Source organism: Panthera leo, chromosome E3 (assembly GCF_018350215.1).
Source record: "Panthera leo isolate Ple1 chromosome E3, P.leo_Ple1_pat1.1, whole genome shotgun sequence".
NCBI lineage: Eukaryota > Metazoa > Chordata > Mammalia > Carnivora > Felidae > Panthera > Panthera leo.
In genome coordinates, this window is record NC_056694.1 from 23784599 (window position 1) to 23799604 (window position 15006).

Genomic DNA, 15006 nt, shown 5'->3' on the forward strand with positions numbered 1-15006 from the left:
GGCATCAGGGAGCCTGGGTGGCTCAGTTGGTTAAGCGTCCAAGTCTTGATTTCGGCTCAGGTCATGATCTCCCAGTTTGTGAGTTCGAGACCTGAGTCACATGGAGCCTGCTTGGGATTCTCTCTGCCCTTCCTGCACTTGCTCTCACCTGCTCTCTCTCTCTCAAAATAAACTTAAAAGGGCGTAATACCTTCACCAGGAGTGGGATTCAATGGCTGAGCTGCACCACCTGAAATCATCTCATGCATTCCAGATACACGTTCTAAACTCAGCCTGCTCGGCACCAACACCAGCCCCATCCCTGAGGCCTCTGTTCCCATCACCCCACACCAACAACTCCGGTCAGCTCTACCTTTAAGGTAGGTCTGGGGTCTGGGCACCCCCACTGCTACCTCCCCAGTCCAGACAGCTCCAACGTCTGCCTGCATGACAGCAATGGCCTAAATAAATGCTCTCCCTGCCCCACCTGAGACGCTATGATCTCTGCCCATCTCCACAGCCAGTGCCAGTGACCCTTCTGAAAGTCATGTCGCAGCCTGTCACGCCTCTGCCTTGAAGGCCTCCTGTCCCACTCAGGGCAGAAGCTCAAGTCTTTATGACGCACCTGTTGACACCACGGCCCCTTTCCCTCTCAGACCTAGCCTCCCCCGGGCTCCCTTCCTCCCTCTTCCCCAACCTCAGGCCTTGGGAACAATTCTACCCTGGGAGCCTCATGGCTCCCTCCCTCACCTCTTCCAGGTTTTTGCTCAAATGTCACCTCACCACTGAGACTTTCTCTGTCCACCCTATCCAAAATTGCAACACCCCCCTCCAACTCCCATCCCTGCTCTGATGCACACATCGCCACCTGACAGTTTATAGCTCTGTATATATCACCTGTCCCCACCCCCACTGCCACTAGGCCACAAATTACACGAAGGCAGAGGCTCTGCTCTACTCTGTCCCTTGCTGTATCCCCCTGAGCCCACAGCAGGCACTCCCTACACACCTGCTTTCTGAATAAACGAACCACAGGAAGGCTACTTAATGGGGAGCTACCACAGGTTTCTGAGTGGAGGAAGACTCGAGGAGGCAAGAAGCAGGCCAGGGGAAGCCGGCTACCTCAACAGTTCTGGCTGGAGGCCTAGACGTAAACCAGAAGCCCCAAACCGACAGTTTTAGGTGCCCGCTCCTGCCCATCTGCGCTGGTTGCCAAGTGCCGCCGATGTATGTCAAGCACCTCGCTCCTCTGAGCTGGTTCTGTGGACAACAGAGACTGCGAACTTCCACCCGAGTGGAACGGGTCACACGTACAAGAGGCGTAGCCTGGGAGGTTCCCCTGACGTAATCATTCCTGAGAAACCGGCTTTCTCGGCTGTTGCTGGGCTCCCTAGCTGTGCTCTGCTGGCCTCTCCCCTGGTCCCTGGGGAGCTCAGGGAGGCGGACCGACCTGGAGCTGGCGCTCCTCCCCCCTGCCACGGTACAGTGACCAGGGCCACACAGGGTTCTCACTTCCTTTCAGCCTCCCAGCCAACAGCATCCAACGCGGTGGCTTTCCAAGTTTTCAGCCTAAAACCTCTAGTAAGAAATCCATTTCATATACAGGACCCAGAACATACACAAAATTACGTAACTAAACCAAGGCTTCACACAGCCATAACTGCCCCTACTATATGTGGGGCAGTGGTGTTTTCTACCCTCGCCCATTAAAATTAAACATACTGGTAACAATCCTCTAAGGCGATTTTACATCCCCCTAATAAATTTTTTTTTAAGTAATCTCTGTGCCCAACATGGGGCTCCAACTCACCACGAAGAGATCAAAAGCCACATGCTCCACAGACTGAGCCAGCCAGGCGCCATTTACTAATAAATCTCGATCCACGATTTTAAAAGTACCCCTTCTGGGGTGCGTGGCTGGCTCAATTCAGTAAGCATCCCACTTCTGGTTTCGGCTCAGGGCATGATCTCACGGTCCGTAGGTTCGAGCCCTGACCCTGTGGAGCCTGCTTGGGATTCTCTCTCTCCTTCTCTCTCTGCCCCTCCCCGGCTTGTGTTCTCGTTCGTTCATTCTCTCTCTCTCTCTCTCTCGATAAAGTTGAATGAATGAATGAATGAATGAAAGAAAGAAAGAAAGAAAGAAAGAAAGAGAGAAAAGTACCCCTTCAACAAGTTTCCCTGAGGCTCCTCTTTTCTACCTCCAGCCGTCTCAGAGACAGCCAGAGTTGTCCCTGCAGAAAAGTAAAGCACATCATTCTCCTGCTCAAAACGCTTCAACTGCCACATAGAATAAAATCTAAATTCCCTTCCATGGCCCCAAGGCCCTATATGATCTTGGCCTTGCCTTTCTCTCACTAGCTACGTGGCCAGGTAGCCACTTGCTGGGCCTCCGAGAGGCCAGGCCCCAGCCTGTCTCAGGACCTTTGCATGCCACCAATTTTCCCCAGGTGTTTTCAAAGCTGGATCTTTTTCATTAGGTATCACTGCCACCCAACCCCCTTCCAGGAGGAGAGGTTCCTTGACCACCCATCTTAAAGAGCTCCTCCACCAACTGGTTCCCAGTCACCACCACCTCCATTTTATTCCCTTCATGGTGCTTATCACAGTCTGCAACTACCTATCCTACCTGCTTATGTGTTGTCCACCTTCTGCACTAGAACAGAAGCTCCACGTGGCTCTCTCAGCGCTTCAATTACCTCAACCATAAAGTGGAGATGATTATACGTACTTCATCAAGTTGTTATAAGGATTATTATCTTTTTTTTTTTTAATTTTATTTATTTTGAGAGAGAGAGAGAGAGAGAGAGAGAGAGAGAGAGAGATTCCCAAGCAGGCTAGCAGACTCCGCACCTTCAGCGCAGAGCCTGATGCGGGGCCGATCCTACCAACCACGAGATCATGACCCGAGCAGAAATCAAGAGTTGGACACTTAACCAAATGAGCCACCCAGGCACCCCAGTGTTAGTCTTTTTAAAATTCACGCTGTTCTCCCAGTGCCTAGAACAGTGCCTGGCATGAAGTAGACACTCAATACAGTACAAAGAATAATTAAATAAACGAGTACGTGAAATCAGGTGGTTACAGACCCTTAACCCAGTAAGCCTGACTCAGGCCCAACCAGAGACTGGTGGCCTCACAGTGTGGGCCTCATGGGTACTTGAGAACAGACAGAGGCTATGGCCCAGGCAGAAGCAGGCTTCCCAGCCACAAGTCAAGCTTCCCCAACTGTAGTGACTACCAATGACCACCCTGGCCTCAACCGGGCATCTTGCAGCCATAATGGTGTTCTGGGGGTGGCTCCATGGCCTTGGGCACACAAAATTTCCCCCAACAGGGAGCTGCCAACAAATGTAAAGGGGACAAGGGTAGCAGGTGGAGCCAAGGGAAATACCTAAATGCCACACCTGGGTGTATCCCTGTGTGCCTAGGAATCTAACCTGTCATCCAATTGTAAATGCACAGGCAATTTCAAAGACTCTCCAGCTACTGGGGGGAGAGGACAAAATACGACACAGTTAAGAGGAGAGTGCCCCAAGGCAAAGGGTCTCAAGGCCAGGATTCTAACTGCCTCTGTGCCTCCAGGGCAAGGCATCTCCCCTCTCTGGGCCACCTCTGTTAAAGAGTTAGCCTTGAGAAAAAGAACTAATTAGCCCTTAATTGAGCATCAGACCCTTCTCTAAAGACTTCACACACATTCTCATCTTCTCAATAGTCCTTTAAGTCAAGATTCATCATTCCCAATTAAGAAATGAGGAAACGAAGATTCAGAGAGTATAAGTAATTCGTCCAAGGTCACAGTGCTGGAGGAAAGCAGAACCAGAGCAGAAACCTGGGTCCGGCTGATGTCAATGATCCCTTTCTTAACCACTATGCTGCACACCTTTCAAGTAAAAGGCAGTATGGTATAGTGGGTAAGAGCCTGGACTCTCAGAGCAGAACTACCCCGGTTCAAATCCCACCTCAACTACTTCCCAGCCATGGCCCACCTGGGATTGCTTAATCTTGAAAAGTCTCGCTATTTTCATCCCTAAAATGGGGATAATGAAAGTACAGATCCCCCCAGGACTACAGTGAGGGTTAAAAAAGGTAATAAATGTAACCCGCAGGGAACTTTGTTATTACTCGGCAACATGTTTTCTTCCAAAGTAGGATATAACGCCGCCACACATCAAACGCAGCGAGCTGGGGCTTCTCGCGCCTTACCCTATTTAGCCCTCATCAACAGCCCTACGAGGTAGGAAATTTTATTATCCCCATTTTACAGACGAAGAAACTGTGGCGACTGCTAAGATCTCCTCTATCACCCAACGATTCTAAAGCTAATATAACTGAACGACCTTGTTTATGTACTGGTTTACTTGACGTGCTTGCTGACACCTCCTCCGACCAAATGGTCAGGGCCGTATCCGCCGCACGTTGCTGGCTCTCAGTTAACGCTGAATGGTGGCCTGAATAGATGAATGAAGAATGCCGGGCCTTGCCGGGCGGAGGCTGATCTGGTTCAGCGGCGAGAAAGGGGCCCGGGCAGGCTTTGGGTACCCTCCCCCTGCCCAGCGGGGCGGGTCGCCGGCCCCGGGCCACACTGTCCAATGGGCTTCGCCTCCCTCACGGGTGGTCAGACCCCGTCCCTGACCATCCGCACGAGTAGCCGCGCTGGCGGGACACCGGCTGCCTTCGGACAGGTGCTCCCGTAGGGATGCCCGCCTGGGCCGGGCGGGGCAAGGTGGCTAGACCCTGAGTCACCGCCGGCAGCCTCGCCCGCGGCGTCCTCGACTACCGGGCAGGACCGAGGTCTGAGGCCGCGGCCGGCCCGGATCAACGGAGGTCAGCCGTCCATCCTTCCCGCCCGAGTCCTGAGAGGCCCCCAGCCCCTGGGCTCGGCGCGGGCCTCCCGGCCTACTCGGCAGCCCAGCCCAGGCCCACCTCGCGAGTGCGGCCCGGCTCAAGCACGGGCGTGCGCTGCCTGCTCGGCACTCACCTCTCCGCGGGGGCCGCGCGCGGGCGGCGGCAACGGCCCAGGTACCCGCGGGCTGCAGAGGTGGCGGCGGCCCTGCTCTTCTCTTAGGCAGCGGCCATGTTGCTGGTGGAGAAACTCCAGCGGACACGTGGGGGGAGCGGGGCCGGGCCTAGCGCTTCCTTTTACCCACAATGCCCCGCCCCGGCGCGCGTGGCCCCGCCCCCTCCGCCTCTCCATTCATGCAGGCCGTCTGCCGGGTCTGGCAGCAGGGGGTGCTGATGAGCCAACAAAAACAGCAGATACAGAGCCCGGCAGGAAGGCAGTAGGGACAAAAAGGGAAAAAGCAGTGCTGGCAGCGGTGGGATTCGAACCCACGCCCCCGAAGAGACTGGAGCCTTAATCCAGCGCCTTAGACCGCTCGGCCACGCTACCCAGTTGTGGCAATGGCGTTCCGAAAAACTACTTAATACTTTTAGAAGCAAATTTTACTGGCATGTTTTGTATTTCAACTTATTCCGGTAGAGCTATTTCAAACATATCAAGCATTTAAAAGAAAATATTTGCTCCAATATTTAGACCCAGATTTGTTTCAAATAGATTTTAGAGTAAAAAGCAGTTTAAGAATCCGTGTTCTTAGTCGGCTGTTTAACCTGGTGACCTCAGGCGGAGCCACGTATCACCGGAAGAAATGGTGGATTCGCCAGTAACTCGCCCCAGGGGGCTCGGAAGGCTAAACCAGGGGAGCTGGCTTAGGCAGTTTTCTCGGAAAAGTTGTGTGTTTTAATTGTTAGTTACTCAACTAGTAAGTGAAGTATTGCAAAATATGAGAACTATGCAGATAAGGTACAAATGCTCTTTGACCTTTGACCCTCCTCCTAAGTCTCATCCACAGAAATGACTATTGTTCTCAACTTACTATGTGTCTTTCTGGACTTTTTGCTGTGAATTTATGTGGAGATAGATAGATAGATAGATAGATATAGATATGTGGATATATATATACATATATATATATATCCATAGGAAATTGATGTTTTGTGTGTGTGTGTGTATGGGTTTTTACATAAATATCATCATACTATTACTATTGATATGCTACCGTTTTTCCACCCAAATATACTTTAAAAATATCTATCCATATTGATGTAAATAGATATTTAAAAATACAGAAAAAGTTCAAAGAAAAAATAATTATCCACATTCCCACCCACCTAATATTGTGGCATTTCACTTCCAATTCTTTTCCTATGTATATACTTTTTATTAAAAGGTACACAGGAAACGGTATGAATATGCTATCCTTTAAAAACTCCAGCTACAATATACTAGACAATTAAAAAATTAAAAAAATAGAAATATACTAGACAATTACAAATTAAAAATAAAGCCTCCTTCCCAAACATCCTCCCTTGGCTATAACTATTATTATGATTTGATGTGTATTCAATCCATTTCTTATAATTTCATAACTATGTCTATGCCTACATAGATATTTGTGTGTGTATATATCTATGTATGAATCTATATTAATACCTATAGATATAATATAGATATTTGTATGTATGTATATACATATATATACACACTCATGGAAAATATATAGAGTCAATATATTGAATGGTCTTCTGTATGTTTTTCATTTACATAAATTTTATTATGCCAAGATCATTCTGCAACTTGCTTTTCTACTCCAACATTATGAGGTCTATCACCATGCATGTAGATTTAATTTATTCCATGATGTGAATATGGACATATAGGTTGTTTATACTACATTGTTATATTCAAGTTTCTGGTTAATAAACAGTTGGCACATACCCTAACATTTGGGCATTCGATATTTCTCCTTCTCTTCAATTCTTCCTCAACCCACTTTTTTTCCCCACCTACCTTTAACATAAATATTGATAGGCAAACATTTCATTGCATGAGGAGAGTTTGCTGCTTTTAAAGGAATCCTTAAAAAATACAGAAGCAGCCAGCCGTCTGTTGAGGACACAGGGGATTCAAAGCTAAATGAGGAATAGTTCTTCAGATCAATAGAACATTAATCCAGTCACAGTGTTTTAGTACTAGGAGGGACTCTGTGAGTTGTGAGCTGGGTTTTCCAAAAGGAAATATCCCCATGGTGAAGGATAATTGCTGAAATCTCTGCCTAAGCTCACTTTTCTAAGAATTGCCTGACCAGCCTGGAGAGTAGATTCCTGAGTGTCACCATTGTGCTGTGACCCCCTGGCCCTGCCACACCATGGCCAGTGGGCTCTATGGTAGATATAGGATTCAGATTCTCTTTTAAGAATCTGAACTGAAACATGGTGATTTCCTGTTTGTTAATTTGACCATTTTAAGTGTTACAGTGTTAAGCATTAGTGTCCAGGACTGACTAGAACAAGGGAGAAAGGGGCATTTGGGATGGCCATATTTTGTGAAATGGATTGGAGTAGAGAAAGCTAATGCATAGAAAAAGAAAGAATGATACGATGAGAGAAGCAGAGTCATAGAAAAATCCTAAAGGGTTTCTGACTGCCAGCTCAAGACCCTTCCTAGAACCCAGTGGGATTCACATTCTTGGAGACATCCTTTTATCATTGCAATAAATACCCCTTTTCTGCTAAAGCTAGTGCTACCTGGTAGCTATCCATTGTAAGAAATAGCACACACACACACACACACACACACCCCTCCTTGTATGGTAGGGGCTCAAATGAAGCTAGAGATATTTCTGACAGAACATTCTGGAGCAATTCACGTCTGTCTCTACTAATACACACTGGATGGGGTATTTAACAGGGAGTCTACGCAGATGCAGGTCGATTCCGAAAGGCCGAGCCCAGGGCCTCCGTTTGGGAGTTTCTTGCAGTCTCCCAGCCCTACTACACAGCTGTCTGTGAGAATCAGATGTGAAAGTAATAAGCAGGAAAAGCAAAATGTTGTATCAGAACTCCTGGGCCCACAGGAGGGTCTTGAGGGTCTGTTCCAGCAGGGTCTGTCCTAGCAGCTTTAAGTAGGGAGGTGGAGGGAAGGGTTGAAACCCTGACTATCCCTTGGTATGCCTACTTCTCTGCCCCTGGTTAATGGGGCAGATGGAGGGGAGAAGCACCACAGGTCAGACACTGCCCATCTCTCCCCCCACCCCCAATCTAGGGCCTGTCAGGTGAAGACTGGCTGTCTCTATGTCATAAACCCTCAGCTGCAGGCAGCGAGGATGGGCATGGGGACTCAGTCCTGGATCCCTCCATTCTTCACTCTCTTGCTCCTATAAAAGGAAAATTATCCTAAACCTGGATTGAGACAAACCCTTTCTGCACGAATCTTCTTCTGGAAAGAAATTAATGTTCCTGATAAAATGCTTAAGCTTCTTCTTATGACATTTGATAGCATTGAGATTTGTGCCGTAAAGCTAGCTTTCTACCCACTCAATTGACTCTCATCTGTCAGTCAAGAGCATAGTGAACTTTTACTGAACATTCTTTTCAATTTAATCATTTCCTATAGAATGTGTCTACCAGGACAGAGGCCAAAAGATTGGTCACTGTGTGTGGGGTGGGGAAGGAGTGGGTGGGGGTATTATTGCTTGGGAAGAGGCCCAAGGGAGCTTTCTGGGGTGCTGTAAATGCTCAAAGTTCATCAAGTTGTATACTTAAGACTGTGCAATTTGCTCTATATAGGTAATACTGTATTAAAAAGTACATTTTTTGAACATTTTCCTACCAAATATGAATCTTTGGACCATTCTTACAGCAAGATTGTAATAAAATTTTGACATAGGCTTGCCACAAAACCATCTGAAAATTTTCCTCAACACTCTCCTTTAACCTTCAAGGCCCTTTTCCTCTTCCTCATGAAAGGGAATACTCTGTCTGGGTGGGAATCAGTTGTTTTTTTCCTTCCCAGAATCCTTTTCCCCATTTTCTGTTTCCAATATTGATTTTCCTTTGGGGAAACCTCCCTATGGTCCTGGAGGAACAGTCCATCAAAGGGCTAAGGGGGTGGGCACAAGACCCGACTGGACCAATCAGAGGCTTTAGCCTGGGAATCTGAATCTGGATACCACAGGGTTTAGCTCACTAGCAGGGTGATAGACTGACCTTCAGACCATCAGTTACCTTCTCCTTCCTGGATCTGCACACTCACTCTGGTACCTCCCCCTGATTCTTTCATTCTGTAAGCTTCCATTCTGTTAAAAGCTACTTCCTTCCCCCCAAATTGCTTCTTTGCTAAAGTTAGCCAGCATAGAGTTACCTACCACCAAGGAACTCAAGTGATCACCCAGCCCTCCCCCAAAGGAAATTTGTTCTTGCAGGAGACACACTTCAGTTGTGTGCAGAGCATACGCCCTTAGCATGGTGCCCAGAGCACTCTTTTTTTTCTGGAACAAATGCTTAATTGGAAGGAAAACTGGGACACGGGAGTGAACTAGGGCTCTCCCTGGTAAATTGGGGCATGCAGTAACCTCACCCCTTGACCACTCAAACACCCATCTGAGTTAAGATGTCCTGTGTTGAGTCACATTATGCTGCAGACTCCGCTGGTGGTGGCACCCTTCCTCAATTCCTTTAAGTTCTAGTTTTGCAAACACACTCCTGGTGTCCCAGGAAGATGCTGGTAGGTCACGGAATAACACAGCAGCAGGTGGCATTGTTCATGTTGGAACTATGGCCACATCTGATCTTTAAACCTTCAACTTTCCTTTTTTTTAAAAAAAAATGTTTATTTATTTTGAGAGCGAGAGAGAGAAGGGGAGGGACAGAGAGAGAGAGGAGAGAGAGAATCCCAAGCAGAGGAAGAGAGAGAATCCCATTTTGGGGCTGTATCTCAGGAACCATAAACTCATGACCTAAGCCAAAATCAAGAGTCTGATGCTCAACTGAGCTACCCAGGCATCTCTAACTTTCTTTCTTGATTAACTAAAACATTCTTGGCAAATGCATTTGCAAAGGGACCCCTTTAAGCCTCCTTTTTCTCATCTGTGAAATGGTCATGATAATACTGACATTTGTTATAGGGTTAGAGATAACTTTATATGCCCAGTGCAAAGTCTGACATACTGTATATCATTTCTAAGACTTGTCCTTCACATTTTAATGTCTCTACAATTGACCTGCATCCTGTGACCAATGGCAGATGGTTTATTTTCAGTGTTTTTTTCTTATTCATAAATTAATGGTATATCTTAAGATCAATGGTGCCTTAGAGTCAAAACATAGTAGATGCTCAATACATTTAATTACTATAGCGAGTTTTTAACTTAGAAAATTTAATTTAGTATTTTTAACTTCGTGGATACTTTATTTTATTATTTTAATGTTTATTTTTGAGACAGAGGGAGAGAGTGTGAGTGTGTGTGTATACAAGTGGGGGAGGAGCACAGAGAAAGGGAGACAGAATCTGAAACAGGCTCCAGGCTCTGAGCTGTCAGCACAGAGCTCGATGTGGGGCTCGAACTCACAAACTGTGAGATCATGACCTGAGCAGAAGTCGGACACTTAACCGACTGAGCCACCCAGGCACCCCTATTTTATTTTAAATGTTTTATTTATTTTAAGAGAGAGAAAGCGAGAGCAGGGGAAGGGCAGAGAGGGGGAGAGAGAGAGAGAGAGAGAGAGAGAGAGAGAGAGAGAGAGAGAGAGATTGAGAGACTCCCAGGCAGGCTCTTGCTGTCAGTGCAGAGCCCTACTCAGGGCTCGATCCCACAAACCATTTAATCATTATCTGAGCTGATATCAAGAGATGCTCAACCAACTGAGCCACCCAGGTGCCCCAACTTAGTATATTTTAAATTCTTACTTTAATTGAATCAAAGCCATGCGTGTGTATATCAATTCTATAAGGCTTGTTATCAAAATCAGCTGTATGCCTGCCTCCCCCTTCCATCCCAGGCAACCACTTTCAACTTTCAGCTGATTTCTTCTGATGTTTATCTCCAAATGTCTAAACAACATACTTACATCGTTTCCCCACTCCCCTACCCCTGTTTTAGGCATTCCTGACTGGTTTCTTACCAAGGAAGGTAAGAATTGAACTCTAACCATCCCTAATTCCACTATCACAAACATTCCCTGATCCCAGCCCTCCAAATATTCATATTGTGATATCATTTGTGCAGTAATTAGTAAATGCCACGCACTAAGCTCAAGCTTAGCTATACACTCAACTGTTATTTTTCCTTTTCTGGAAAATGTTTATAGTTAACAATCGCCTTATGAAAAAAATGTGTCTAGTTTCTATGGATTCATACCTAACTCAACTTCAGATTGTCCATCCTTGCCACACAGACATATAAGGCAGTCTATCGCTTCAGCTTCTTGAAGACATTTCTCCCTCGTCAAGCCTATAAACTTTTTTTTAATTTTTTTTTTTTTCCCCAGCAAACTATTCCCAGCATGGGGCTGAAACTCAGGACCCCTGACATCACGAGTTGCACGTTCTGGCACGCCTGGGTGGCTCAGTAGCTTGAGCGGCAGACTTCGGCTCAGGTCATGATCTCGCGGTTTGTGGGTTGGAGCCCTGTGCTGGGCTCTGTGCTGACAACTGGGAGCCTGTAGCCTGCTTCGGATACTGTGTCTCCCTCTCTCTCTCTCTCTCTGCCCCTCCCCTGCTTGCTCTCTCTCTCTCTCTCTAAAATAAACATTAGAAAAAATTAAAAAAAAAAGAAAAGATTTGCATGTTCTACTGACTGAGCAGGCCACGTGCCCCCACAGGGCTGTAAACTCTTTAAGTTTAGGGCAAGCCCACCATGTTGGGATCATCCCACACGCTTCAGGGTGTGATTTCGCCTCAATATAGTGCCGGACCCCATGCATTTCTTGTTATTTCCACACACACTAGCCTTCCTTTGAGAGAGCAAATCCTCCAGTGTCTTCTGGAGAAAGCGTACATGAAAGATGAATTTTTTGAAAATTTGTAGGTCTGAAAATGTCTTTATTCTACCCTTATACTTGATTGATAGTTGGACATATGAGTGTAGGTTAAGAGCATTTTCCCCAGAATTTAGAAGGCATCATCTTCCAATGTTACTGTTAAGATGATGTTTGATGTCATTCTGATTCTCAATCTTTTGTATGAAACTGATTCTTTCCCTCTGGAAGCTTCCAGGATCCTTTATCCACAGTGTTCTGAAATTTCATGAAGATGAATCTTGGCATAGGTCTAACCTTATCCATTGTGTTAGGTAGTCATGGGCCCTATTATTCTGGAAAACACACATCCTGCAGTTCTCAGAACTATTCTTGATTTTTTAAAGAGTCTTTCCCCTCTACTTTCTCAAACTCTTAATTTAGGCCCCTAGACTTTTTTTTTTTTTTAATTTCTTTTAAGACAATTACACTTCTTTTTTTCCAACAGATACTACTTAATATTAAGTGCTCCAATTCTCTAGAATTTAGTTTATAATTGGGAAAAGTAAAAATGCTCATTAAGTCAGAAAGAAGAAGTGTGGAGGAAGAAAAATAAGTGGATGCTTCAAATGGCTTGTAAAAAAAAACCAAAACCAACCAAACAAAACAACAGACCAGGTCCTAACCAGACTTAATGAGCTCCCTTTGGTGATGTGAAACACTTATAAGTACGTCAAGGTAGAAGGAAAGAAACCGAACCTCTGGAACCTTCACTGTGTTACAGGAAAAGTATTCGCTTACTGCTGAGTTCACTCCCTTCAATTTTATTTTTTTTAAGCTTATTTCTTTTGAGAGAGAGAGAGAGAGAGAGACAAAGAGCACATGCGAGCAGGACAAAGAGAGAGGGAGAAGGTGAGAATTCTAAGCAGGCTCCACACCATCAGCACAGAGCCCAACTGGGGTCAAATTCACAAACAGTGAAATCCCGACATGAGCTGAAATCAAGAGTCCAATGCTTAACCAACTGAGCCACCTAGGCGCCCCTCACTTCTTTAAATTTTATTTTATTCTTATTATTTTTTAATGTTTATTCATTTTTGAGAGACAGACAGTACATGAGAGGGGGGGAAGGGCAGAGAGAGAGGAAGACACAGAACCCCAAGCAGGCTCCAGCACAGAGCTCCACACAGAGCTCAAACTCATGGACCATGAGATCATGACCTAAGCCAAAGTTGGATGCTTAACCAACTAAGCCACCCAGGTACCCCGCTTCTTTAAATTTGAATCAACACATGGCAAATATAATTTAGTAAAAGTGACAACTATATCTAGATGCAAGTTCAATTTCTATGAAAAGCCTATTTGAAAATCTCATCTATGAAATTAAGGTCTTAGAATTCTGATCCCAAATTTTAAATGGTCAAGGAAAAGATCATTAAAAAAGTATACACACAGGGGCACCTGGCTGGCTCAGTCAGTACAGCACATAATTCTGGATCATGGGGTTGTAAGTTTGAGCCCTATGTTGGGTGTAGAGATTACTTAAAAATCTTAAAAAGGAAACAAAAAACTACACACATATAATCTTGGGCTGTCCTTAGCTAATTTCTCCACAAAGCAAAAGTGATGACAATTTTAAGTGTTCCATTGTAAAACAGTTGTACAGCTCACTTTGTTCCTCTGACTTCTAGTATTTTCTCACTTTTTCCATCCTTTTTGTTGTTTTTATTCCACTTCTTGGGAGATGTCCATTATTTTCCAATTCTTTTATTAAGTTACTAATTTCTGTAAGAGTATACTTAATTTACAAGAGCTCTTTGGTTGTGTGAATTTTTATTTTTGTAATGTTTATTCATTTTTGAGAGAGAGACAGAGTAAGAGTGGGGGAGTGGCAGAGAGAGGGGGAGACACAGAATCCAAAGCAGATTCCAGGCACTGAGCTGTCAGCAGAGCCCCACATGGGGCTTGAACTTGTGAACCATGAGATCATGACTTGAGCCGAAGTCGGACGCTTAACCGACTGAGCCACCCAGGTGCTCCTATTGTGTGAATTTTTAGAAATGCACCTGCTCTTTTTGTGGATGCAATTATCTTTTTCTTTTCAAGATTTTATTTTTAAGTAATCTCTACACCCAACACAGGCCTCGAAGCCACAACCCTGATTAAGAGTCACACGTACTCCACTGACTGAGGCAGCCAGGCGCCCCTGCAATATCTTATCTAGGGAAATGAATAATAGTTTTTTGTCTCTTAAGGTTTCCTTCTTCCTGCACGTTGTTTCCTCCAAGATGGTTTCTTCTGTTGGTTTGTTCTGGTGTCTTTTGTATGAAATGCTTATGGATCCTTACATATGGATCTTTGGCTGGCTGAATAGTTTGGGAATTCCTGTGGATGTGGATGGGGCCTGGTGGCTGTGGCCTCTCCCACGAGGTGCTCCCCTCCAGCCTGCTTCATTAGGAGCAAGTACCTAGGAGTAGTTCATCTCAGATTCCATAGAGATTTCTCCAATGGTCTGCCTTCTGCCAGGAGTGTCAGTCAGGTGGCCAGTGTCTGGGAGCATAGAGGGGGAAAGGTGGCTAGTGAAGCTTCTACCTCCAATATGGAAACTTCCACTTAACCCTCTTTTCTGTAGAGAACCAGACGCTACCACACCTGGCACCCCAGGCTTCTGCAGGGTGACAGGCAGCTGGTTGGCTACACAGGGGAGGTGAGCTGGTCTAGCAGTTTGATACTTTAAGTCTTCCAACTGACCCTCTATTTTAGCCCCATTTTATTTCCCCTTGCCCCTTCCAGAGGTTCCTGGTGCCAATTTCTCAGCCCTTGGGGGCAGCAGGGTTCTACACGCTAATTCAATTACAGTCCCTTTGCTTTCCAGACTCATTGGCTTATGCCATTAAAAAAAAAAATCCCTTTCCTGGGGTGTCTGGGTGGCTCAGTTGGTTGAGCGTCTGACTTTGGCTCAAGTCATGATCTCCCAGTTTGTGGATTCCAGCCCCACATGGGGCTCACTGCTGTCAGCACGGAGCCTGCTTTGAATCCTCAGTCCTCCTCTCTCTGCCCTCTGCCCCTTCCCTGCTTGCACTCTCTCTCAAAATAAATAAAACATTTTTGAAAAATAAAATTAAAACAAAAAAAGAAGAAAATCTCTTTCCTATCATTTTAGTGGGGACTCAGGAACAAATGGACCTAAGTGTGTGACTTCAATCTACTAGGCCTGAGTTCAGGGTTTTTTTA

At 45.8% G+C, this 15006-nt stretch overlaps 1 protein-coding gene and 1 non-coding gene across 14 annotated transcripts in view; both read right to left on the minus strand.

The window, feature by feature from the left end:
- The window catches only part of POLR3E (RNA polymerase III subunit E), a 33422-nt gene extending 28346 nt beyond the window's left edge, over nucleotides 1-5076 (minus strand). For 12 of the 13 annotated variants that reach the window (XR_006197706.1, XR_006197705.1, XR_006197707.1 and 9 more), the window contains exon 1: nucleotides 4958-5076. The gene's annotated coding sequence lies outside the window, so the exon portion shown is untranslated. Of the gene's footprint in view, nucleotides 1-4316; nucleotides 4900-4957 lie in introns of those variants that run through there. The other variant, XM_042921763.1, reaches the window with a different exon arrangement.
- Nucleotides 5077-5286: 210 nt separating this feature from the next.
- TRNAL-AAG lies at nucleotides 5287-5368 on the minus strand. Its single transcript has one exon. It is a non-coding gene; the product is annotated as a tRNA-Leu (tRNA).
- Between the last annotated feature and the right edge of the window lie 9638 nt (nucleotides 5369-15006).